The sequence below is a fragment of the Arvicanthis niloticus genome, chromosome 2 (genome assembly GCF_011762505.2).
Source record: "Arvicanthis niloticus isolate mArvNil1 chromosome 2, mArvNil1.pat.X, whole genome shotgun sequence".
Taxonomy (NCBI): Eukaryota; Metazoa; Chordata; class Mammalia; order Rodentia; family Muridae; genus Arvicanthis; species Arvicanthis niloticus.
The window spans coordinates 109,123,580-109,149,682 of record NC_047659.1 but is presented as its reverse complement, the minus strand read 5'-3'; the positions used below and the strand labels follow the sequence as shown (position 1 = coordinate 109,149,682).

Sequence of the window (26,103 nt, the reverse complement as noted above, 5' to 3'; positions counted from 1 at the left end):
TGTAAGGCAAAGGACACTGTCAACAAGACAAAACAGCAACCAACAGATTGGGAAAAGATCATTACCAATCCTACATCCGATAGGGGGCTAATATCGAATATTTACAAAGAACTCAAGAAATTAGATGCCAAACAACAAAATAACCCCATTAAAAAAGGGGGTACAGAGCTAAACAAAGAATTCTCAACTGAGGAAACTCGAATGGCTGAGAAGCACCTTAAGAAATGCTCAACATCCTTAGTCATCAGGGAAATGCAAATCAAAACAACACTGAGATACCACCTCACACCAGTCAGAATGGCTAAGATCAAAAATTCAGGTGATAGTAGATGCTGGTGAGGATGTGAAGAAAGAGGAACACTCCTGCATTGTTGGCGGGGTTGCAAGCTGGTACAACCACTTTGGAAGTCAGTCTGGCGGTTCCTCAGAAAATTGGACATAGCACTACCTGAGGACCCAGCTATACCACTTCTGGGCATATACCCAGAAAATGCCCCAACAAATAACAAAGACATATGCTCCACTATGTTCATAGCAGCCCTATTTATAATAGCCAGAAGCTGGAAAGAACCCAGATGCCCTTCAACAGAGGAATGGATACAAAAAATGTGGTACATTTACACAATGGAATATTACTCAGCTATTAAAAATAATGAATTTGAGAAATTCTTAGGTAAATGGATGGAACTAGAAAATATCATCCTGAGTGAGGTAACCCAATCACAAAAGAACACACATGGTATTTATTCACTGATAAGCAGATATTAGCCCGAAAGATTGAAATATCCAAGATTCAACTCACAGACCACATGAAGCTCATGAAGAAGAAAGAAGAAGTGAGGATGCCTAGGTCTTTCTTAGAAGGAGTAACTAAATACCCAAGGGAGCAAATATGGAGACAAAGTGTGGGTCAGAATCTGAAGGGGGGGCCGTAAGGAGACCATTCCGTATGGGTATTCATTCCATGGGCAGTCACCAAAAATAGACGCTGATAGGGATGTCAGGATGGGAAAGCTGACAGCAGCCTGATAAGGCTGTCTCCTTAGAGGTCTCCCAGAGTCAGACATACCCAGAGACAGATACCCACAGCTATCCATTAATCTGATCAAAGGTTCCCAATGGAGGAGCTAGAGAGTAAATTGAAGGAACCTTAAGGGCTGGTGGCCCGGTGAGGAGAGCAATAATACCAACCAGCCAGAGCTCCCCAGGGTCTAAACCACCAGCCTAGGAGCACATATAGAGAGACACATGACTCCAGCAGTATATGTAGGGGAGGATGGCCTTGTTGGACATAGGTGGGAGACAAGGTCAATGGTACCCTGAAGGCTGAGCACTGGGGGGGGGGGGGGCGGGGATCTGAGGGTGGGGAGGGGGGCTGGGGGTAGGTGGATAAACACCTTCATAGAAGCAGGAGGAGGGGGGATGGGATAAGGGGTTCCTGGGTGGTGGGGAAAATATGGTAAGGGGATAAAATTTGAAATGTAAATATTATATCCAATAAAAGAGGGGAAAAAATAGAAAAGCGAGTAGAACCAACAATCTTAATAAAATGTCAGCCCTCTTTAAAAAAAAAAAAACTATCTTGATACTAAAATTTGTTTTGAGAATTGTATATTGCAGAATGGTCAGCCTTGGTGTATCTACTCAACAAGCAAGCTGGGTAGACCTGCTCAAACCTCAGAGGTCTGGAAATTCCATCTGGAGGCAGCGAAGACACAGCATCAGAGGATTGTCAATTTGCTCTCCCCCCAACTCCTCTTCTAATATCTCAACGCCCATAATCAGCTTGAAGAAGCTAATGAAGAGTCAGCGCCCCTATTCCCTGGGCTAGGGGACTAAGGTGGTAAATATTGGGCTGTCTCTCTAGGGAAAAGTAGTGGTTTTGTCAGAATAGAGAGAATTAGCTAGGGTTTATTGCATAGCCATAATCTATTAGTAGAAATCTGTATAATTAATATCAAGATGAAGATATAAATTCTTAAATGGCACCAATTTACTTTGTTTACAAATTTTAAGGTTTTCATTGGCATGAGCTTCTTAATGATATAAGAGTGAGACAAATATTGTTACTCTCATAGGCATTGTACCAGTATAACACATTTAGGAATACAAAGCTTAGACCCAGTCCTTCTTTAACTCTTTTTAACTGATTTGAGATGGTGAGCCTGTGAGTTAAGGGACTATAGCAAATTCATGACTTGGAGTTTATTATAAGGGTGTTCTCTATGTTTTATTTAGAAATAGCTGAGTGGAGTTAACAGGCAACAGTCCAAATTACCTTACATGGATAGCTGGTTTTCAAAACATCAGAAATCCTTAGAATTGACATGACAAACATTTCAGTATTAATGTTCATTTTCATTAGAGACCTGTCTGCTCCGGACAGCTTCCTATGTTAAATTCTAAGAAGAAATTGAGCATCCTTGGAGTTACTCCAGTTGTGGTGAGACAGCCACTAGGCAAGAATTGCCACTTTCCTTCTACAGACAAATTACCGTCCAGAAAAGGACACACTTGCAGAATAGTCGACTGATTATATCTGCCTAGACAGAGTAATCAGCCCTTAATAATTCTGCAGCACTAAGGTCTGTCAGAAGATCCTGGACCAGAAGGCAGAAGAACAGATGCTCCAACGTTTTGAAGTAGAGCGAGTGTCCAGGTGGTCAGAGGTCTCTATAAATTGGCTAAGTTTTAGAAACTACGATTTGTGCTTCCCACAATTATAGTTAACTCAGTCATTCTGGATTTCTGATGGGGTTGAAAACATATAGCTATTGACATTAAGAGAAAAGATTTGAGTGGATGGTCGTCAGTTGACATTCATCCTAAAGCCAGGTTCAGAACTAAATGTTCTAGTTAGAATAGATGACAGAGGAGCTGGTTAGTCAACAAAAGGATGGACTGGGTATTAGGACTATCCTGTACCTCACTGGTACAAATTGGCATAATTATGCTCTAATTGTATTTTGAGAGAAAAGTTTCATTTTAACAGGAAGGGTGATGTGTAGGAGGAGATAAGGTAGAAGGAGTACTGAGAGGAAGAAAAGGAGTAAGAAGAGGAGGAGGAGAAGGAGAGGAGAAGCTAGGTGATGAAAGAGAGAAAGAGGGGGGAGACAGGGAGGCAGATATTCATGTATCTCCACCAGTCAAAGATAGTTGTTATATCTAAGTCGGTCAGTGGATTACACCTCTGATTGAACAATTCCAAACTTATAAAGCCTATAATTAACATTCTTTTTTAAAAAAATGTATAAATGCAAAAAGGAAAAGGGGGCATGGGATATGGGTTTCCTAAGGGGGGTGGGGGGGTGGGAATGGGGATAGGGAATGCCATCTGAAGTGTAAATAAAATATCTAATAAAAAAAAATGAAAAAAAAAACAAAAAAAAAAAGAAAATTATGACTTTATTTACTATGAAACTGTATAAAATGCAGGTGACTTTTTCCACCAGCTTTTCCTTTAGTTCCTCTACTTCTGTTTATTTTGTTGTTTTTTTTTTTCCTTGTCATTTCATCTTTGATCACTTATTCCATAGCAATAACATTATCTACTATAAGATTTTCTCTTGCTTCTTGGAAGAATGTCCTATCTCAATTTGTTCTTTGTCTTACTTGAGGACTCCATTATTTTCTTGCTTTGGTAAGAACACTTGTGTTGGAAAGGGTGAGGGCATAAATTCCCTTTTATTTTTCTCTTGGTGTTCATGCCTTTGTTTATTCCCGTGAGCTTGCTTGCCAGAGGTTATTTTGAAAGGTTCTCTATTTACTTACAAATTAAGAAGTCAATTTTTAAAACTTCCTCTAACTTTAACAAAGACCCAAGATCTTAGTGCCGCTAGTTTGTTTTTGTTTTCATTTACATTTATTTCTTTATTTAGTGCATATATGTGTATCTGTGTGTATATACATGTGTGTCCACACTTGTGTGTGAGTAAACATGTGCCATTTCATACATGTGGAGGTTGAAGGAAAACTTCCTGATGATGAATCTTTCCTTCAAACACATGGATTCAGGAGATAAAACTCAGGCTGTCAGTAGTTAAGTGTCTTTCCGTCTTGTCAGTGCCTTCCCTTCTTTTTGTTTTTTTTTGTTGTTGTTTTGTTTTTTATTTTGAGGGGTTTTTTTGTTTGTTTGTTTTTGTTTTTTGAGACAGGGTTTCTCTGTGTAGCCTGGATGTCCTGGAACTCACTCTGTAGACCAGGCTGGCCTCAAACTCAGAAATCCACCTGCCTCTGCCTCCCAAGTGCTGGGATTAAAGGCGTGCGCCACCACCGCCCCAGCAACCCTCTCTTCTTTTGTTCAAAGCCAAATTCTCTTTATTGTCTTACAATGAGGAAGACTGAATCCAGCCTCCCACCCTATTGTCTTACATATACCACTAATCCAGTTCAAGTGCTGATAGTTGTATAGTGAAGATTTTAGCCTTCTTGATGGATGAATGTTTGGGGTTTATGTATGATAGCTCCACTGGAATAAACTTTTCCTTTTGCCATTTTGCATTCTAGATTCATTAAAAAATTCTACATTGGAACATGTTGCTATGAAAATGATGGATCATATGGACTTTATATTTCTAATTATTGAGTGGCAATTTGCTGTTGAAAACTTTTAGTTTCATGAGTCTATATGTTTTTCTATTCACCAAAAATACTTCTCCATTATTTGTGTATGTAATAACTTTTCCACAGAATATTCCTGTCTTCCTCTTATATTCAGAATAGACAAAAATAAAGATGAAACTTACCATTTTTTCACTATTGTGTTCACTTGAGATTCAAGTCTTTGACTTCATAAGTACTATGTATATCTTTATTTTTTTCTGGCATCAAATTGTCTCATCCAGAAAAGAGGAAGATAAAAGGAGGGGTGGGGAATTTCCAGCTATTGGGATATATCTAATATTCTTATTAATTTTTACAATGACAATATTCTCTATACCACGGGAGCAACATTAGTTTTCAATAAAAAAAAATGGCATTTTTTAATTGCTTCATCAGAGTAGTAGTGTACACTTGTGCACTTTATGTTTAGAATTCTAAATCTTCCTCACATAACAGGACTCACTTTGAGCTGGACTATGCAACTCATTTTGGCTGTGGAGCACGCTCACATGTGATGGAAGCAAAGCATTTGCATGGTCAGGTTTGTTCTTTGCCATTTTCTCAACCTTCAAGATGCTGACACCCCTCCTTTGTAGACAGGATCTTAAAATGACAGGTACATAGAGCTGACATAAATTTATGCCTAGCCATGTTACCCGCACTCTTATGAGTGAGAAATAAATCCTTGGTATTGTGAGTAATTGGAACCTTGAAACTTGATATTATATAATGACTTACTTTAACAAGAAAGTAAGTTTGAGAAAATGTCTTCTTTAGATGCCTTTTGAGTATTTCTGTCTTTTTCATAGCCTGTGAAGACATTCACAGCATGAAGTAGAAACTCCAGGAGTCTAATCACTGAGGTATACAACCTGACAATGAATTTATGCTAAGGCTGTACCTCCCACTGGCTACTGTCAGCCAATGATTAGCCGCATTGTACATCATGGGAAAATAGGTCCAGTCTGAGAAACTTGAGCCTTCTTTAATGATGGAATTTGATTAAAAACTACTTCCAACTCTTTCACAAATTTTCAGAAACATGATCTAGGATACTTTTACCCTCTCTCCCTTCCTTTCTGATTTTTATATATGATATATGTTCCATGGTCTAGTAACTCTGAAGCTTTTCACAGATCCTTCTCAATATTTTTATATGTCCCTCAGAACACCACTGCCACTATTTTTGTGTTTATTCTTGGCTTGGCATTTGTTTCTCAGGGAACATGGACCAACTCAGTCTCTTTTCCCTTTACTCTTCCAGTGTCCACAGCAGCCTTCTTTGGGGGACATTTAAAGTTACAAATGTTGATATAGATTGTTTATACTTTCAGATTTATATTTTCATGACATGAAGAAATTCAGAGACATTCTTCCCATGTTTTGTCTGTTTTTCCATCTGTTGAACTTTACGCTGGAATTTCTTTTAAGAAAGAACTATTATCTTTTTATATGCAAACTTCTAAGAAAAAAAGGTAAATCAAAATTTTTACAGAAGAATGTATGATAGCCATAATCTTCTGGTACCTTTAAAAAAAGGCATGCAAAATACACTGATTTTTTATATTTAATTATAAATTTTAAATACACTGAGGCTTTGTGGGCCCTTGGCTCCTGACCTAGCTAATAAATGACTGGGATAGTGGCACACAGTTGGATCTCTGTAATTATATAGCAATTACCTTGGTTTATTTCCCTAAGGTATGCAGAATTTACATACTAAAAATATATTGGCTGTAGAGAAATTGAACTATTATCATATGTGTCTATGTATGTATGTATGTATGTATGCATGTATGTAAAGTAGGCCAGTTACAGAACCTTAATTTTCAGAATGGCCTGTTACGGTGTTTAGTTTACTGAATGCCTTGAATGTATTTAGTTGTGAACATTGTACTGAAACTTAAACTTAAAAGGAAATATAGCCATAATTCCCTTAAAGCTGCCAAATGCTATGGAGAATGACTGACCTGCTGAAGTCAATTTTCAGTTGGGGAAGAGTTTTGCCTTCTCAATTACAGCTAAGATAGTTTTTAGAATCTTAACCAAATAGTCATATCATGATAAAGATAGGATAGACAGGGCATAGGACCTCTAAACAAATTTTCTTCCAAGCCAATTGAATTCTTTGTGATCAAACGAATTGGTCTTCCGGTGTGTCGGCATTCACTGTTAAAGTCTTTCTTGCAGAGAAGCCACAGAACTATGATAGTTGCCCCTATGGGTATAAAGAATCCATTGTAAAGCTTTTTAATCAATCTTGAATAAATGGATAATCATCAAGACTGCTATAAAAAAATGCTCTTTGAAAAATTGTTAAATTGTACTTCCTGTATGGAAATAACCTTACTTGAAAAAGTAGAAGACATCTTATAAAGACAGGTTTTTGACTGCTGGTGATTTGCAAAAAGCAAAGAGGTATTCAAATGAGTCTATGCATCAGCACCAAAGCCTTGCAATCTATGCTTCTCTTAAAAAGAGGAGTGCCCCTTGATTGCCCTTTAGTCAGAATTCAATTTTGCATTCCATTGCTTTACAGGTGGAGAGAATTCCAATTCCCATTTATTTCATAATGTCTGGCATGTGAACCTCTAGCCGGCTCAAGAAGTTATGATGAAACGTGGGACAATCACACCTTGAAAGGCGGTGACAGTATATCCACTTGAAAAGTAATTGCTCCTGGCTTCAAACACAGAGACTTCAAGATGGAAAATACATTCTGAATAGCAAATGCCAAGAATTCTAATCTGACTTGAAATGTCCCTTATCACTTTACAGAAGTTGGATAGGCCGAAAGATGAGATCCAAGTGTCATATATCACATCAAAACTTGCTGTTTGTTAAGTTTTCGTTAATCTCTGTCTCCTTCCATGCATTTCTCCTTCTCCTTCCTCTTCTCCCCCGTCACTCTCTCCATTCCCAGACCTTAAATCATGCCATTATTAATCTTTTTTTTATTTTAATAATGTTTTATTTTTTGGTATTCACTTTGTTCTGTGTTTACTTAATCCTTGATAGTATGTCACTTAGTTTTGAGTTTATTGAAATGGTATCATGGATTACACAATTTATGAGGCACCTTTAAACTCAGCAATATTCTTATTTTTAATTAATTTACTCATTGTAAAACTGAACACAATTATTAAGACTTTCTGATGTTTTATTTTGTGGCTATATTCCAATTCATTGCACTGCTTTTTCATTAATGGGTAGGATACAACAGCTACAAATGTTTCTTTTAATTTGTAATGAGTGCTCATTTTCCTTATAGAATTATAGCAAAGGCCCTAGAATCAGGATTCTCACAGGAAATACATTGAGAGTCAAAAATGGTCCAACCCAAAAATCTTTGCCCCTGGTCCCTGAGAAAAGGTCTATGTCTAAGTCCCTGTAACTTGATCCTCACCCTAGTACACATGTGCATTTCCTCTCATTTGTTTTCTCTTCTCCACAAGTTACAACACTTCTATGGCAAGGAAGACACAGATAGAGAATTTGTTCTTTCATGTTTTAAGTAAATCTATATTTAGCCCTGGTAATGGTATATGGCTGCAATCCCACCATTTAAGAGGTAGAAACACAAAGATTCTAACACAAGATTACTAACACAAGACCAGCCACGAGTTTTCATGGTAGAAAAAGAAAGCCAAAACCCTATAGCATACACACACACACACACACACACACACACACACACAGACACACACACACACACACACACATTCCAATTATATTTTTTTGATATCCAGAAGTTTTGAATTTTAATTTAGTCAAATGTCTCTAATTCTTAAACTCATTGTAACTTACTTAAGAGTTTTCCTTCTCCAAAACTATAAATATATTTCAAATATTTTAGTTTATCTATTTACATTTTATTATTTTAAATATACATTTCCATAAATGTTAAATTATTAGGTATTTACATGTTTAATTTTTCCTTTTAAAACTTATTATTTATTGTATTATTATTATTAATTATTATTACTCTGTAATGACCCTTGACTCTTTTGGTGTGTGGTCTGATTGTTTTGGCTTAGTTTATTTGATTCATTTTTGTCTTATGAACTTGACAGACCCTAGAATTATCTAAGAAGAGGACCTGAACTGAGAAGATGCCTCCAGCAGACTGCCTATACACAAGTCCATGTGGCACTTTCTTGGTTAATGATTGATATGGAAGGGCTGTGCCCATGGTGTGGAGAGCAGTCTCACCCATGAGCTGCTGGAACTGAGCTGCATATGCTGAGAAAACAGAAAGAAAAAGGGAAGCAATTTGTCTCATGGCTTCTCCTTCAGTATTCGCCTTCGGGTTTGAGTCCCTCCCCTTGCTTCCATTGATGCTAAACAGTGCTGCGAATTTTAGATCAAAGAAACTCTTCCTTCCCTCCCAATTTGCTTTTGGGCATACTGTTTTATTATAGTGATGGAAACCTAAGTAAGACAGCATGTCTCTTATAAAATATGTTCATTTACTTGTTTAGTATTTCTAGAATTTGCCATGTTAGGGTACATTTACTTGTTTTCATAGTTCTAGAATGTACCCTTTTAGGGTGTGCCTCGATGGTAGAGAGTGTCCGTATACATGAGCTCCTCTGCTCGAGTTCTAGAACTTCCCCCCAAAGTGGAAAACACTAACCGAGTCCTAAACTAAAACACTTTAACTTCACATGAGTAAAGGTACAGAGCGTGTTCTCATATACATCACAGATTGGATTCTGTCATACAATTGATTATTATCATAAAGGCAAGTCAGCAACTTTAAATGAAGTTCCTTAATCTTCACCTTTTAGACTCCTTTAGAAAATTATGTGCCAAAATAGTTCTAAAAATATAGTTTCTTGGATCATCTCATTTCTCAAGGGGAAAAAAACTCTACATAATAACTTTTTAAAAAGTCTATCAAATTGTATAAAGCATTTAACATTTAGCAAAGTGAATACCTAATTATTGTATGAATTATTTTTTATTACACTTAGTCTTTTGAAGAAAAAATGTCCAGATGTAACTAGAGAGACCCTGGGGCTACTGTTGAGCACACAGGGGAGAATGCATACTCCCATTAGGAAGAGTGTTCAAGTCTCATTATGGTTCAAAAGATCTAAGTCTGTAAAAGAAAGTAAGAATATCTAAAAATAAAACAAAGGCAGCACAAGAAGTGGCCTTAGTTGGGCTCTTCTCTGAGTGGGTATCACAGGCTCCTGGCTCATTTAGGATGTTCTCTGCTAGGTTGACTGGGCTTGAGTCTGGCTTCCATCGTTTTAGCAGGCTTACCCAGTCCTCTTTTACACCCAGCCCTTGGTATAATTTCTGAGTGAGAGCAGGAAAAACAACCCAATATTCACTCTTTTTAACTCTGTGTACTATACTTACTATCACCCCAGAGGGCAAAATAAGTCACATTATTGGGCTTAAGATCAGAAGAAGTGGGCACTAGAACGCTTCAAGGCAGAGGGTAAGGGTACTGGTATTGGAGTCATTAATTCAATCAATTTACCACAGAGACCAATTTCCTTCCCTGGCTGAGAACTGCTGGAAATGAGAACAAGAAGCCTGTTGGAGAGGCTGTCAGGGAGCGATGGTCCCCAGGGAAAGGCAGGTTTCAGCTAAAACAGGGCCTCTCACCTTTTAGCTGGGGCCCTTCACCAGTCTTTGTTTTTTTTTTTTTTTTAGTACTGAAGCTTCAAATTGCCTAAGATCGATTTTTAACAAGGAGACTGAAGCAACCCAGAAGACTGGAGTCTTTTGTTTCAAGTTGCCCTTACAACAGGAAGCAATATGAGAGACTGACATTACCCCCAGAAAAATGGTGTCTTTCTTCTGAGGCATAGAAACAATTTTGAGAATAAGACAGGTCCTGGTAACTGCTCTTAGAGATATTTTTTGGTCTCTATTTGCATAAACCTTGGGTATCTCCTTTGAATTATAAAAGAACTTGTGCAATCAGAAATGCCCAAAAGAGAGGTGCAGGCAGCCATGTTTCTGATACACAGTTACAAATGCAAAAAAAAAAAAAAAAAAAAAAAAAAAACCATTTTGGGAATAATGAAATAAATTCATGATATAAATTCATGACTTCTACGGTTTTCCTTTATTCTCTTAATGTGTGTATTTGTGTGTGGTAACATCACAAACTTGGTATAATTTCAGGTTGCTTAGGTTGTTTCTACAACATACACTGATGAATGTTTTTACAGTCACAGTTGAGAAACAAGGCAATATATCTTAGAAGATTCAAAACATCTGTGTTGCCATGGCAGAACGAGAAGCTAGACTTGCTGTACATATTTTGAACTGCCTCCTTCCTTAATGCCTTGTGCCATGTCCTTAGTGGATTTGCCCATGGAAGATGGGCTTTCAGTGTGCAATTCAGCTTGGAGGAAATCATGTTTCCATGTATTAGCTGCTGACTCCTTTAATCCTGTTAGAATTTAATTTCCCTTGATTGAATACGGTGCTATCTCCAGGTGCTGAGTGGCCCTTTCCCATCAGTACATATAAATCCTGTTAATCTTCCCCAGTCTGTGGATGTTCCAAAATCTTCTGAGGTCACAGTACTCTGAAGAAGTATGTGATGCCTGCTTTATGTGACAGAGGGACAGTGAGACCTTCACACCCAGATACCTTGTTTGTGTCTGTGTCTGAGACTTGGGTGTTGCAGTGGAAATCTTAAGCAAATATTGCCATCTGTCAGTAGCTTCTCCATTAACTAACAAGTACAAATGCTTAAAAAAAAAAAAGAAAAGAAAAGAAACCTTAACGTGAGAAATTCTTCAACAATTGGTGAGGTGCTGCCCCATACCAATCAGTAGGATATTCGATTAATCCAATTTTGTGGCATAAACATGTCCTTTCCATTATGTAATCTTCATTTACATTCAAACTTGTCTCATAAAACCCTTTCTAGCAATTATCAGAGCCATAACAAATATCTGGATCCCAGTGAGGTCTTCTGCACTCTGGGCTTCCTCTTTCAGTTCTTCCCCTATCGAGCAGTTTGTGCTAATTATTTTTCTATACCCAACAAAAGGAAGCCAGTTATTGGCACTGTCAGTTTTATTCCCTGTGAGCACCTCTAATTATTGTGTGTTTTGAAAGCTCAAGAAGAAACTATTACAGGAATTGATATGTTTGTGACATCGGGTATTAACTCTAACAAATACACTTTATTAGTAACAATCAAGAAGTAGTTCTATCAACTGACAGCTTTTTAAAGTACCCGTTGAACTATTTCCCTGGCCTCAATTTGGTTGCTAAATATGGTCCAGGCATTCTTTAGCATGCTGTGATTTAAAGATAATTAAGACACTTTGCCACAAAAGCAATGGGAGTTTACTGTCAGGATTTTTTCAAGTTTCTCAAATTTAGAAGCATCCAGGTCAGAAGTATATATAAAAATAAATGGGCCCAGTGGCAACGTGCAGTGCAGATCCCAGCCCCTATCTGGAAGGTGCATGTGTGGGGCAAGGAAGCTTCATTAAAACTCACCATTGTCTTTTCCATGCTGAGATGCTGTCCTGCTGCTCTCAAGATTCCTGAAAGTTTAAGAAGTTATATTCGGGTATTTTTTCACATTATCTGTAAGTATTGACACACATTTCAATTAAGACTTTTTGGAGTTCTCGACTGGGTTTGACTTCTCATATTTCCCCTGTCAGCTGGCATAGCACCCACACTGCCAGCTGCAGCTCAGATTACCAGGTACTGGTTGTACTGTGTCCTATCTGCCAAAAGTGTCTGTCATTTATTAAACATAAATTTAATATTTAACTCCTGGTTTAAATGAGGCAATCTAGGTCCCAGAAAAGAGTCAAAAGACAATATAAGAAATCCAGTGCCAGCTGATGGGACATGGTCATGGGGGGCTGAGGGTGAGAGGGTTATTCTGTCCCAAATCTATTTCTTTGTCATATTTAGAATTCAATGTTCAGAGAAACTGAAGATGGTTACAGATACAAGAATGGCTTTGGGGAGGAAATGTCCCAATGGGGGAGGGGGAGGGGGAGGGAATGTGTATATATAAAGTAAATCCAGAGTGGAAAGGTCCACATATGGACAGGTTTCTCAGTCTCATAACCTTTTCTGCTTGGAAAAGATCTCACAGACAGAAGTGATTGGGAGCCCACCACATAGACCAGGCATAGTACTCTAAGTAACTCTCACCTAGGAACTTGATCTGCCAAGGAGAAAGTCCCTGCTAGAATCTATTTACCATATTTACTCCCCTGCCTACCACTCATCTTCCTGGCCCATCAAAGGCCAGGCTCCATCGTGCTTTCTCAGCCCTTGGTAAGATTCAGCCACATTACCCTTCATTTTAGAGTCCTAGTCTGAATACAGACTTTGTGTTTTTAAAAATTAATGGGTTTCTTAGTTGTTTGTCAGTCAGTTTGTTTCACAGACCAAAATGATTCAACTTGTGGAAGGAAAAGAATGAATTTAAAGAATCACTGCAAAGCCACAACAGTCGCTTGCTTGGGGAGAAACAGAATTTCTTATCTAGCCTCTTAATCTCTTGGGTGGTAGAGACCCTTTGTCGCAGAAAAAGTGACAAGAAAAAAAAAATCAAAAAGAAATTTATTGTATTTCACATGTTCATAGCAGATGGAGCTATAGGGAATAGTCAGTTCTCACAAATACGCCTTAACATTTCAGCTTCTATAGTACCTTCAAGAAAGATGAATAAATTATAGAGTGACCACGAGGTATTTGATAAGCACAGGTGTAGGGAGCTGACAGAAGGCGGCTATCATCCTTGCAGGCATCTTGAGCCATATACTCCACAAGAGGTTTGATTACATTAGCCTACAACAGCTGGGCACACTCTGATAACATCTTGCTTTAGATACCCAGGATCTTCCCTTGGGTGTGTGAGACTTAAAGGTGTGTGACTTAAGGGCATGACTTAGAGATCAGATTTAGAGACAAGGCCTAAGGGCATGACTTAAAGGCGTGACTTAAAGGCGTGGCTTAGAAGTGAGACATATAAAAGGCGAGAGGCAGACAGAAGAGTTGAGTACAACTTGGAGTAGAAATTAGGCATTGAGGAAGAATTATTTAGGCACTTAGCACTTGGAGAAAGAACTTGGAACTTGTAGGCACTAGGGACTAGGAACTAGGGACTAGGAACTTAAGACTTGGGACTTGGACTAGGAAGAAAGACTGAAGAATAAACGGGATTGAATCACACTCTGTCTGGTCTCCATTCTTTGAGTCCATCCTCTCTCTCTTGCTGAACCCCAACCCGTGGGCGGACCGGAGCAGCTTGGGGCAGTGCTGGCTCTAACAGTTTAGCCTCCAAGGCTTCTGGCAGTGTGGGTTCCAACATTGACAGAACGGTCCAAGACATTTTGGACTCCAAAAGTAGGGTAGAGCAGTTCTCAACATTTCTGAACACACAGGGAAATACAAAAAAGGCAGAGTAAACAGTGAGTAAACAGCTATGTAGTTCTAGCCCCCTTGACCAACTGTGCACTCTGTTTTCCTTATTTTGCTGTGCTTATCTAGGGTACCTCGTTGTTGCTCTAAGAATTCACAGTGAAGAGTCAAGATGAGCTAAAGTCAGTTAGGACTAATGTGTCCTACCAGCACAATGCTAAGCACCTTTGTTTCCTTGTAATGGCATCTCCCCTGTATAAGCCTTGCAGACCTGGCTGCTCTTATCATGCATCTGATGCTGTGACACATCTAAAGACCCAAACAAAGTACAGAATAGCAAAATATGTATACCTATCCTTTCCTGGAACTTCCTGTATTTACCCCACCATAATTCAAGAATAATCTTCCACTCTATTGAAGTTTTCCCACACAGTGAACTACCTAAATCCCTAGGCATTGCAACCCATTTTTAGAAGCTGCATCTCCTCTACAAGGGCCCCCAAAGGATATTTTGATTTTACTTTGAAATAAAGTCTCAGTTGTTCACTCTCAATTCTTTGTCTCATCTTTGATTTCTTTCTTTTCTGTGACAATGTTGTGAAACGCTGTCCTCTGAACATACCACAGTCATTGTCATCTTAATCATAACTGCTACAATAATACCCACAGGAGATCCTCAGCAAGATCTACCTGCTGTCATTCACTCATAGAAAGAGAAATAGGAAGGGCCATTATATGTTTACGTGAGAGCCCAGGTACTCTGTCCTCCTGTGCAAACCTTTCAATAGCTTGTAATTCTGTGCTACGAGCACATAGGCTCAGCAAATGCTGAATTATAGGAGATGGAAAAGAATTCCATTTATGTAGTTGCCGGAAGATCATTACCCATCCCAGTGCTTTCCATGATTTCACAAAGTAGGCTCCACAAACTCTGCATCAATTACCTGGACTTGGATGGAATTTTGGCCTCTCTATGCCTTGCCTTGGGTGAGTAGCCAGACAATTATATCTGCCCTGGAACCATTAATACAACAGGTAAATTCTTGGGGACACTAGGTAGATGGCTAATTTTTTCTGTTCCTGGGATGCTTCCATCTCTCACTGATGGCAACATGACAAGGGTAAATAAAGGATGATGAATCTCTAGATAGGACAGTGTGTAGAAAGAGTAATGTATGACTAGAGTCACAAAAATTGTGGTTTGATTATATTAATTTCTTTGATGCCATCTTAAGCCTTACAAGGAATTATGAAATGTGGCCCTCTAGGCAGTAATGGTGACTTGGCTAATAAAAGATTAGACCTATTTACATTTCTCATTAAATGAGAAGAGAGTTCATACTCTAAAGGAAGTATAAGAAAGTAAGTGTTGCTGTGGACTAGGTACTTTTCTTGAAGGTGCAATTGCACATAAGGTGCTCATGATCTTGCAGGCAACCCTCAGCTGTGCTCCTATAAGTAGCCTCAGTTAAATCAATTGACCAAGCACAGTACATGGAAGTTTTCCTTTATCTACTATTAGTAACTTCTATGATGGGTAGAGGTTTGTTCATTTCTTTCCTAGAACTTTTCATGAAAGAGAGGTTCAAAAGTTGCTTTAAAGGGCCAGTCTTTGTTAGTCTAAGTTTTACTGATTTCTCTCATCATTGGGTCTAACTCTAGATTCATGTGCTTACCTACCTTGAGAGAAAATTATTATAATTAGACAGACGCACAGACAGACAGACACACAGATACACAAACAGACAGAAGGTAGAACCATAGACAGGAATATGAACTTACTTTTAGTCTTAGCTAGAACTAGAGTAGTAGAAATTCTCCCTTGAAGACAGCCCTATTCATAACAGTGTTACAACTAATACAATGGCTAAAACAAAAGCAAGTCAATATACATGTGTAGATGTATCTGGGGGTCTATTATTTGTACTGGGAAGTAAGATCTCTTTTATGCTACAGGCCTTTGTACTAGCGCTAGGAGCCTTTGCTCTTGGATTGGAGCAATTTTCTTCTCAGCATGACATTTCCTATTGGGATTTTAAACTATAGAAACCATATAAAAGACACATAGAAACTGCTTTTGCTAAAAGGCTCTCCTCATCAGTCTCACAAGGTAGCCAGAAACAAGATAAAGGTCTATCATTTCTACTTTTATTTTTCACACATCATTTTGGGGAGGGGGAATAGACTCCTGCTTAACTATGTGCATAAGCATACTTGAAGTGGAAATTTTTGGTTTTCTTGAAGACTCTGTTGTGTTGTGATTTTTTTTTTCTGCAAACTGTCTTAGCAGAGGATGTTTATGCTGAATCAGACACACTGGAGGATATTTTGCTGAGAACAGACACATGAATTTTTTCTGGAGGCAGCCTGAAAAAAGAGCATGAAATGTTTTGCTAGAAAGAACACATGATGTTTGGAAAGGATATAAATATAACCCAATAAAAGTGAGCAACATTGTATGGTTTTGGTTTGCCTTGCTACTCTCTGCTGTTCATTGTTTGCCGTTACTTTATAGAGAAACACAAAGAACTTCTAGTAGTGTTCTGGTGGATTCTTGCCACTTCTGTGGACTCAGGCCAATTGGCAGGGCCTCAAAATTTCTTCTGGAACTGCCGTTACTGACTCCATGAATGCTATCTGCTAGTGGATTGAACTACAACTGCTTATTTATATGAGCTGAACTTCTGATATCTTGATAATGTATTTGGATTCACTCCAAATAACTATTTCTAAACAGGTCCACATCTTCCTTTGCCCTATTAACCTTTCCTTTCACTACCTCTGGTGGGTGGTAGGCTAGAAGGGAGGTTAAAGCATTTAAGCACACTTATTTAAGAAGGTTTTGAAAAAAATGTAAACCTACACATACTAAAATCTGAAAAAATCATTTTTACATATTTTACATATTTTTATTTTATGTGTATGTTTTATTTGCATGTATGTCTATACATCAACTGCATGCATTGCCCAAGGAGACCAGAAGAAGATATGAATCTACCTGGAACTGGAGTTACAGAGAGTTGTTAGCTACCATGTGGGTGCTTAGAATCTTCTGCAAGAGCAAGTGATGCTCTTAACCACTGAGTCATCTCTTCAGGCCCTAATTATAAGCATATCAATTTTACAAGGGGTGTTTAACCCATGCTTCCTATGGTCAAGGCTGAAGAAACAAAGAGTAACTAAAACATTTTGTTGTCAACATTTAGTGTCATATTCCAATTTCATGAAAAATCACCAGAAGCTCTCTGAGTGTCATTGTTCTCAACCTACAGTCACCTTACTTTTGAGAAAGTGCATAGCACATAGACAAATTAGCTCAACAGGAGATCATCAGCAAGCAGGAAGGATTGTCTCAAGAGAATCAGGTTGTCACATCCAATGATGGACTCTTCTCAGGGGACCATCTTGAAAAACAAACCCGAGTAATGATCAACCAAATTCAAGTGCACAGACTGCTTAACTGCACATTCCTCTCACCCACTGATTCATTCACCCACTGATCCTCTCACCCTCTGTTTCTCTCTCACTCTTTGCTCAGTTCTTCCTGTTTTTGCCTAAGGCCATGACCATGTTCACAAGGAAGAGAAATGCTTTATCTCCATCTTTAATGGTCATCCTAAATGACCGTTTGGAACAGAACTGTTCCATGTCCTTTTGCCTTTACTTTAGTTTGTTTTCTTTGGAATAATTGCTTGTCCTGACATCTTGTAATTCCAGAGTGAGATCTCTGATCTAGCTAGGACTCAGTTTATAAGGGAAAAATCATATATCTTGTAACTTCAGAAATTTGTATCCTGCCCTTGGAGGCTCCTGGAGACAGAACCACCAACCAAAGAGCATACATGGGCTGGACTGAAGCTTCTCGTACCTTTGTTGCTTGCTCTTCATACTGGTCCCCCGAAACTGGAGCAGCGGCTTAATCCTGACTCTGTTGTCTACTTGTGAATCCTGTTCCCCTAATTGGGATGCCTTATTTGGTCTCAGTGGAAAATATTGTGGCTATTTCTACAGTGACTTGAGGTGCCAGGGTGGGTTAGTACCCAGGGGGGACCTCCCGTTCTCAGAAGAGAAGAAGAGGGGTGAGGGCCTGTACAAAGGAGAGACTGGACGAAGAGGGCAAGGCTGTGATTGGGATGCAAAGTAAATAGATAGATAGATAGATAGATAGATAGATAGATAGATAGATAAAAATGACTAAATAAATAAATAAATTTATATCCTGGTTTATTTTAGGTAACTGCAAAGCGGAAGACTTCCCTAAATCTGCTCTCATTTGCCTTTTGCTCAGAAATTTTTATGGCCATAAGATATTTGTAAATGCCCTACTCAGATCTTCAATACTGTGCCTGGTATAAGGAAATTAAAGAGAAAATTATGGAGACAATAGAGAAAGCAAAACAGAGATAAGCAAATATGAGCCATGAAAGAGAGACAGACCTCCATAGTTTCCTCATAGAGGCCTCAAAAGATTCCTTCCTACTTGAACTAATTTCCACTAAAGCTGACGGATATGTTTGTTTTATTCAGGTTTCATTTTTCTCCCATGTACTTTCCATTATTTAATTGTTTCCAATAATGATGCCCCTTAAAAGGCATGATGAAAAATATGAGAAAATAGAGAAGATGATGCAACTCTTAACCAAAAGATGTCTGGCTTTACCTTTAAAAATGTGGGTAATTTAAATGTTTCATATATATATATTTTTTGTTCTTTAATCCATTTTTACAGTCCAGACTTCAACCCCCTCCCAGTCTGTAACCCAACTGCTCCCCATCCCATCCCACCACCACTACCACCACCCCCATCTCCTCCCCATCTCGGAGAGGATGTCCCCACTGCTCTCCCCGACACAACCAGGCCTCCCCACTCCCTGAGGCCTCAAATCTCAAGGGTTTGGTGCATCTTCTCTCACTGAAGCTAGATCCGGCAGTCCTATGCTGTATATGTATTGGGGGCCTCATATCGGCTGGCATATGCTGCCTGGTTGGTAATGAATTAAAAAGACTTTGAAACAGAAAATAAGTGCAGGGTTAGATTATATAATGGTTTAAGCAAGTTCACAAGGTAAAATATTTAGAATTGTGCATGCTAAATCCTGAGCTATAATACTGATTAAAGATAGAGTCAGCTCTTGGGAGATAGCCATGGATGACAAGTTCTTTCTGACTGAGAGGGACTAATGGGAAGCTCTGAGTTCAGACAGAATGTGTTAGTTTCTCCAATCAGGTTGAAAATATGATTAGAATGTAGAATAATATAGTTTTGCGTATTCCTGGTTTTATTGGCTTATGGATTATATCCTTAGAAATCCCATAAGCTATTAATTCTAGTACAACTTTGTATCACGTGGGCTACAAGGTAGTACCTAGCAATCTAACTTCAAGATTTGAGAAGCACAGTGTAGAAGAACTAGAATGGGAATAGACCAATCCCACTGATGGAAGGGGTTTCATTGCTGGTTCTCAGCACAGGAATTGAGCAAATGCAAATTATTAGTTAAATAAGAGCTAATGTGGCTGCAGCTAAAACCCATTAATCATTATTTTCAAGTATACAAAATACGTTGGTAAAAAAATGAATTATCTGGGCTTTCACAAGGTTAAAATCATATGTGGTATATAATATCTTGTCAAGGTAGAAGGAAATAATATTAAAAATAAAACAACAGCTAAAGTAATTTCTTGTATGTGTTAAAATTAAGGTGTATACCTTTAATTACTCACAAGTAAATCAAAAACAGACAGAAATCTGAACTTAAAATTTATAGAATATGTTCAATCTCCCAGGAGTACAGTTCAATCTGTGATAAATGGAAGTTTATACATAAGAGGAGAAACACTTGAAACCAACTACCTGAGCATCCATATGAGAGGAGAGTAACAAACTAAATCTGATAAAGTACAAGGAAGCACATGGCACATGGTGGGGAGAAATTAATTGAATTCAGAATAAATGTAAAATACTTGGAATCAATAAAGTTAGTAGCTGCTGGGTTTTTGTTGTTGTTGCTTTGTGTGTTTTGTATAAAGAGTAATAAAATTAACTAACCTTTGCCTTGACAAACTTGGCAAAGGAAGAGCTACAAAGAACCAGGATATAAAATGAAAACTGGAGAAGTACTGTAAATGAAAGATAATTGGATAATATTACAAAAATCTGTCTTTCAAAAATAAAAGACATTCAGTGTATAGACTAGAAAAACCTTAACAAATACGACAGAAAGTTGGAAACACAACAATTCTGATAGACTTTGAAGGTATAATACTGAAGAGTTTTCAATATTGAAAGCTCCAGTGCCCAGATTGCTTCACCTGTGATGCCTATCAAAAATCTGAAGGAGAAACAAGATGACTCTAACACACAGCATCACAGATAGTTGACAGAGTGAAAGCTTACTTGGCCTCTCTTTCTTTTTTCGTCCAGAATATCTTTGGCATTAAAACCTAATGAGGACAATAAAGAAAGGAAAACTATAGATCAATTTCTGCCATGAATATTGATTTAAATATGAACAAATATTAATTACAACCTAGTTATATACAAAAAGAATAATGGGACATCATGATACAGTGGGGGATAGCCCAAGAAACTACAGGAGGTACACTTTAAAAGCTGAAGCAATGTGGTTCGCAAAGAGAAAGAGTAAAGGACAAAGATTTTCAAAAGATGCTGAGAGAGCATTTGGCAAAGCTAAATATTCAATTTAAACCCATAGATGGCTAAAAAAGAAGGGGACATTTTAATCTAATGGTGCCTGGGCAATCTTCTCCTATGATATTCAGAAGGACACCTGCTATCATAACTTGTAATCATCATTGCACTGAAAATCAGACCAGTGCAGTAGCAAAAAAAAAAAAAAAAAAAAAGATGTAATTTTCATTTTTAAGAGACAGAAATTAGAAACAAGAAAAACTGTCATTATTTGTAGATGTTGTTTATTTAGAAAAAACACAAATATTTATAAACTCTTTTTGTTAGTAAGTGGATATAAAAACCTATTGAATGCTTTAGAAGATGGATTTTTATTGAAATCTCTTATTTAAATATCGATGATCTTAAATAATTATATATATACATACATATATAATTACATACATAATTATTTCCAATTAATTTTATCCTAAATAAATATAATATTTTAAAATATTATTTCTAAATAATATTTATCATATACATTCACACATACACATATATATTTCTTTTCAGAAAAGGACAAGCCTTCCATGGATATCAATAAGCCATGTTACATCATGTTGCAATAAAACTAGGTACCTCCTTTCCTATTAAGGCTAGACAAGGCAACCCAATAGAATGAAATGGTTCCAAAGGCAGGTGACAGAGTCAGAGACAGCTCCTGCTCCCACTATTCAGAGTCCCACATAAAGAACAAGCTACACAACTACGCCATATGTACAGAGTGCTTGGATCAGCCCCATCCAGGCTCCCTGGTTCTTTGTTCATTCTCTGTGAGCCCAGGTTAGTTGATGCTATGGGTTTTCTTGTGGAGTTCTTGAACCTCTGCCTCCTACAATCTTTCTCCCTCTTTCATGGGATTCCTCAGAGTCTGCCTAATGTTTGGCTGTAGGTCTGTAAATCTACTTCCATAAATTTCTGGGTGAAGCATCTCTGATGACAGTTGGGCTTTGCATAAATTTATGAGTATAGCAGAATGTCATTACAAATCATTTTCTATACTAGGTCTCTGGGATATTCAGCGTCTGTGTCCTGGGCCTCCAGGCACTGTCAAGGGTGGGCTCATTCTCAGGGTACAGGTCTCACTCTGGACCAGTCATTGGTTTGCAACTCCGACAAGTACTGTGTGACTTTTACCCTTCTTAGCACACCTTACAGGCAAAGCAAATAATAGATCAAAAGTTTTGTGGCTGGGTTGGTGTCCCAATCCCCCCTCTGGAAGTCTTGCCCGGTTGTAGGAAATAATTGGTTCAGGCTCTGTATCTGCCATAGCTGGGAGTCTTACCCACAATTTCCCTCATAGCTTTCCATGTCACTAGGTTTCTAGCTTGTCCTAGAGATGTCCCCTGATTCCAGTTGTCAATCCCAGTACTCCGGAATTCAAAAGTGTGAGTTTTTTTTTTTTTTTTTTTTTTAACAAATTCATTATACAGTTATTCATTATACTGACAGTTGAGTCAGTGCTTATTGACCTTTAAAGAATAATATTTATAATAGCCAGGCTATCTAGGCACATGGGGCTCAGAATGTTGAGGTATGAGAGTCTTCTCTGCCCAGGAGTTTGCCATCACCTAGTCAATGTAGTGAGACTGTCACAAAAGGAAAAAACACAGATAAATAAGTAGATGCTGATTATAATCACATGAAAAGGAAACCCCTATTAAAATCTAGTGGGAGATCTTCAAAACATCTGATTGTCTGAACAGGACTCCAATAGCTCAGGAAATAATAGAAACAGTTGTCAGGTGGAGTTGTGTGATTAATAAGCTTCTACACAATGAAGGAAATAATCAGCAACCGCCTACAGGATGGGAGGAAATCTTCATCAACTACATATCTGACTATAGATTCATAAGTAGAATAAATTTTTAAAAACTTCAAAATACCCCCCTAAAACCCTAAATCGTCTATTCAATAAATGAGAAAACAAATTGGACAAACTCCATCTGTGATCATGTAAGCAGTTCTAATTAACTCAGTGAATCACACATAAACAAGTAAGGGGAAGAGCTAGTTGCAAAGGTTTCTATGGAAAGAAAGGGGGACAGGAGAAAGTAATGGAGGCTGCATAATATAAAAATGCATTGTATGTGTTTATGAAATTGTCATAAACTTAAATTTAAATGATATAAAAGAGTGAATGACAGAAAAGTAGAAACATAAGTGAGCAGTAAATATTTAAAAGACATTTGCAATATTATTAACCATAAGATTATGTAAGTTAGTGCCATCCTGAAATTTTATTTTACCCTAGTCTGAATAGGTATCTAGAAAAAAACAAGCCACTATAAATATTAATGAATACTAGTAAAGAGAAGAATGGCTATAGGTTGGTGAAGGGAATTAAAACTAGTACAGCCTTTGTGAAACAATCAGCACTGATATTCCTAAAATATTAAAGATGAAACCTATCTACCACTTTGTAATATAAAGGACTCTAGGTCAGCACATCCATGTGTTTTCAGCCTTACTCATGCTTGTCAAAATATGAAAAAAAAAAAAAAGCCTAGTTATCCACTAACAGATGAGTAGATAAAAAAATGTGGTATATGTTGAAAATGGAGCATTACTTAGCCATCACAAGGATAACATTGTCCAATGATTTTGGAAAATGGGTAGAGCTGGAGGTTATCATATGAAAGAAAATCAGTCACTCCAAAATATTAAAGATTTTATTGTTTTTTCTCTCATGTGTAATCTAGATTTAAACATATTTATGAACTACACACACACACCACACACACACAAACACACAGTGAAAATAGAAAGATGAAAATGTACCTGTGAGCGGGAAGTTCTCAAGAGAGCTAGGAGTGAGGAACAAGTTTATATGATATGAAAATAGAATGTAAACTATTTAGGGTGAGGAAAGGGACCCATGGTAGTGAGGAGAGACAAAGGAGCAGGATGGGAGAGCCAAAAGTGTAGAAAGCCCCATGATCTATGTTCATGAAAATTTCATAATGAAATACATATCCTCTAAGCTGAAATTATGTTTTAAACTAAATAATTTTTAAGTAATAAGATACAATTTTATTACACTGGAAGATTCGAGATATATTAGGAGATAATTATCCTGACATTAACCTCTACATCCTACACAATCCACTTAAATATGTAAAGATTTTCTTTTGTGGAATTTATCAAGATGATAGTACAATTATATGAGAATGGGAAAGTGTTTAGAAGGCACAGCAGATCAAAGAGTCAGACTCCATCTGGATATGCAGCACTATACTTCTTGTTATCAAGAGAAATCATCAGGAAGTCAGAGGAGCACAGCCTAAAGTACAGCTAAGCAGTACACCAGATATTAGAATTCAGAGACAACTCTCAGCTGACTGTTGACTTAGGTGACATTGTAGACTAGTTGGTAAAGTTTGTTTAGTTTGTATTGAGTCAATAAAAATATTAATGAAAATGTGTGCTCAGCTATTGTATTGAGTCACTAAAACTTTCATACAGAAAAAGTACCAATTTTCCCTTTCTATCATCTACAGAAAGTCACTTGCAAGCTGATCACTGTAATAGAACAATACATATAAAGTGTAGACCAATAAAGGTTCTAGGAAACCTTGTGAGACATGGGGTAGAAAATGAACTTAAACATGAGCCACTAACTATCAAGAAAATGTTTCTGAGGCAGATCTGGAAGAGGACTTATTTCCTACCAGAAAATAATACATACATGCCCCCCCCACATGCATGAATGTATTTAGTAAAATCAGAAGTGTCATCCACACAAGGGAGTGAAAAATACAAATGTCATACAAGGCTAAAGTACAGCTCAAAGGTAGGACCTTTAAAGTGGTTGTCTTGTATTCACAGGCCCTTGCTACAGTAAATTTATGTCAGCTTACCATTATACCCTTTCAACAGAATAACAGCAGTAGGTTTCCCCCAGAGTACATGACACACCCAGCCACATATTCTTGTCTTTGATAATGATGCTAGATATAGATTCTGTCCAATAGAAAATAGTGTTGAGTTACTATTTAAAAATGTTTATTTTTACTTTATGTGTGTGGATATTTTACATGCGTCTATGCTAAAGATTAGTACATCTCTCCACTCACATCAGAGGAGCTTTCATCTGCACAGATGGTGATTAATACAGGCCCACAACTGCTCAAGTTACAGAGAAAAAGCTGCAGAGATCTCAGCCCTTCATAGGACATTTAGCTCACCCTTCTGACTTCTGGGCCCAAGACTCAGGGATCACTATGGAAGAAGAGGATGAAAGACTTTAAGAGTCAGAGAGCATAGATGATCACCAGGAACCTGTATCTTATGGACATGGAAGGGCAGTTGCACATACAAACTCGCAGTGTTGGGAAAGCTGCACATAATCTACACACAGAGACAGTTAAAATCAGACAGTTAAAATCCCAGCATGGAAAGGACAAGAGGGCATAAAGTCCCACTTCAAACTAAAAATTCGTTAGCAGTTGATAACTGCTGCAGGATGGAAAAGAATCAATCCTTCCTAAAGGTATAATACTGAGTATATCCTCCACTCTCCAGTGGTACCTGAGAATATTTAGGTAGAACAAATTGAACTTTTAGTGGGGTAAAGAGCTAATCAGAATTCTCAACAGAGAAATCCTAGATGGCTGAGAAACACTTGAAATGTTCAAAATAATTAGTCATCAGGGAAATGAAAATCAAATCAACTCTGAGATTCCATCTTACACCGGACAGAATGGCTACAATCAAAAACTCAAGTGATAGCACATGCTGGCAATGATGTAGAATGAGAGGGACAACCCTCCATTGCTGGTGGGAGTGGCAACTTGTACAGCTACTTTGTAAATCTACTTGACAGTTTCTCAGCAAAGTAGGAATAGTTCTACCTCAAGACCCAGCTTTATCACTCCTGGGAAAATACCCAAAAGATATCCCGCTCTACCACAGGGACACTTGCTCAACTATGTTTATAGTGGCTTTATTTGTAATAGACAGAAACTGGAGACAACCTAGTTGTCCTTCAACTGAAGAATGGGTAAAGAAAATGTGGTACATCTACACAATGGAATACTATTCGGCTATTAAAAACAAAGGCATCATGAATGGTTCAGGCAAATGGATCTGGATTGAGCTTTTGAATATCCTGGGTGAGGTAACCCAGACTCAAAAGAACATGTATTGTATGTGTGTTGCCTGTGACGTAGATTGCCCTGGGAATCAATGGCACAGACTCCAGGAGCAAGCTGTTGTAAGCTCCTTTAATACCCTCATTGGTCCTATGAAAGTATCTCTTCTAAACAGTAGTCCCAGATTGGCTGCCATTGTCTGTATCATCAATCTTTGGTCTCTCAGGCAGTTCTCAATTAGGTCCTCCTGCATGAGATGCCGTTTTGGCTGCACAGCCCTAGCATTTCTGCTGAGGTGGCTATGCTGTTTCTCCTACAGTATGTGCTCATTGCTAAGTG

General features: G+C 37.9%; 1 long non-coding RNA gene across 1 annotated transcript in view; it reads right to left on the bottom strand.

Moving 5' to 3' along the window:
• LOC143441194 (uncharacterized) overlaps positions 1-12,273 on the bottom strand; it is a 30,001-nt gene extending 17,728 nt beyond the window's left edge. Inside the window, exon 1 of the long non-coding RNA XR_013108423.1 lies at positions 12,088-12,273. This is a non-coding gene — a long non-coding RNA (uncharacterized LOC143441194). The remainder of the gene's footprint in view (positions 1-12,087) is intronic.
• Positions 12,274-26,103: the final 13,830 nt, after the last annotated feature.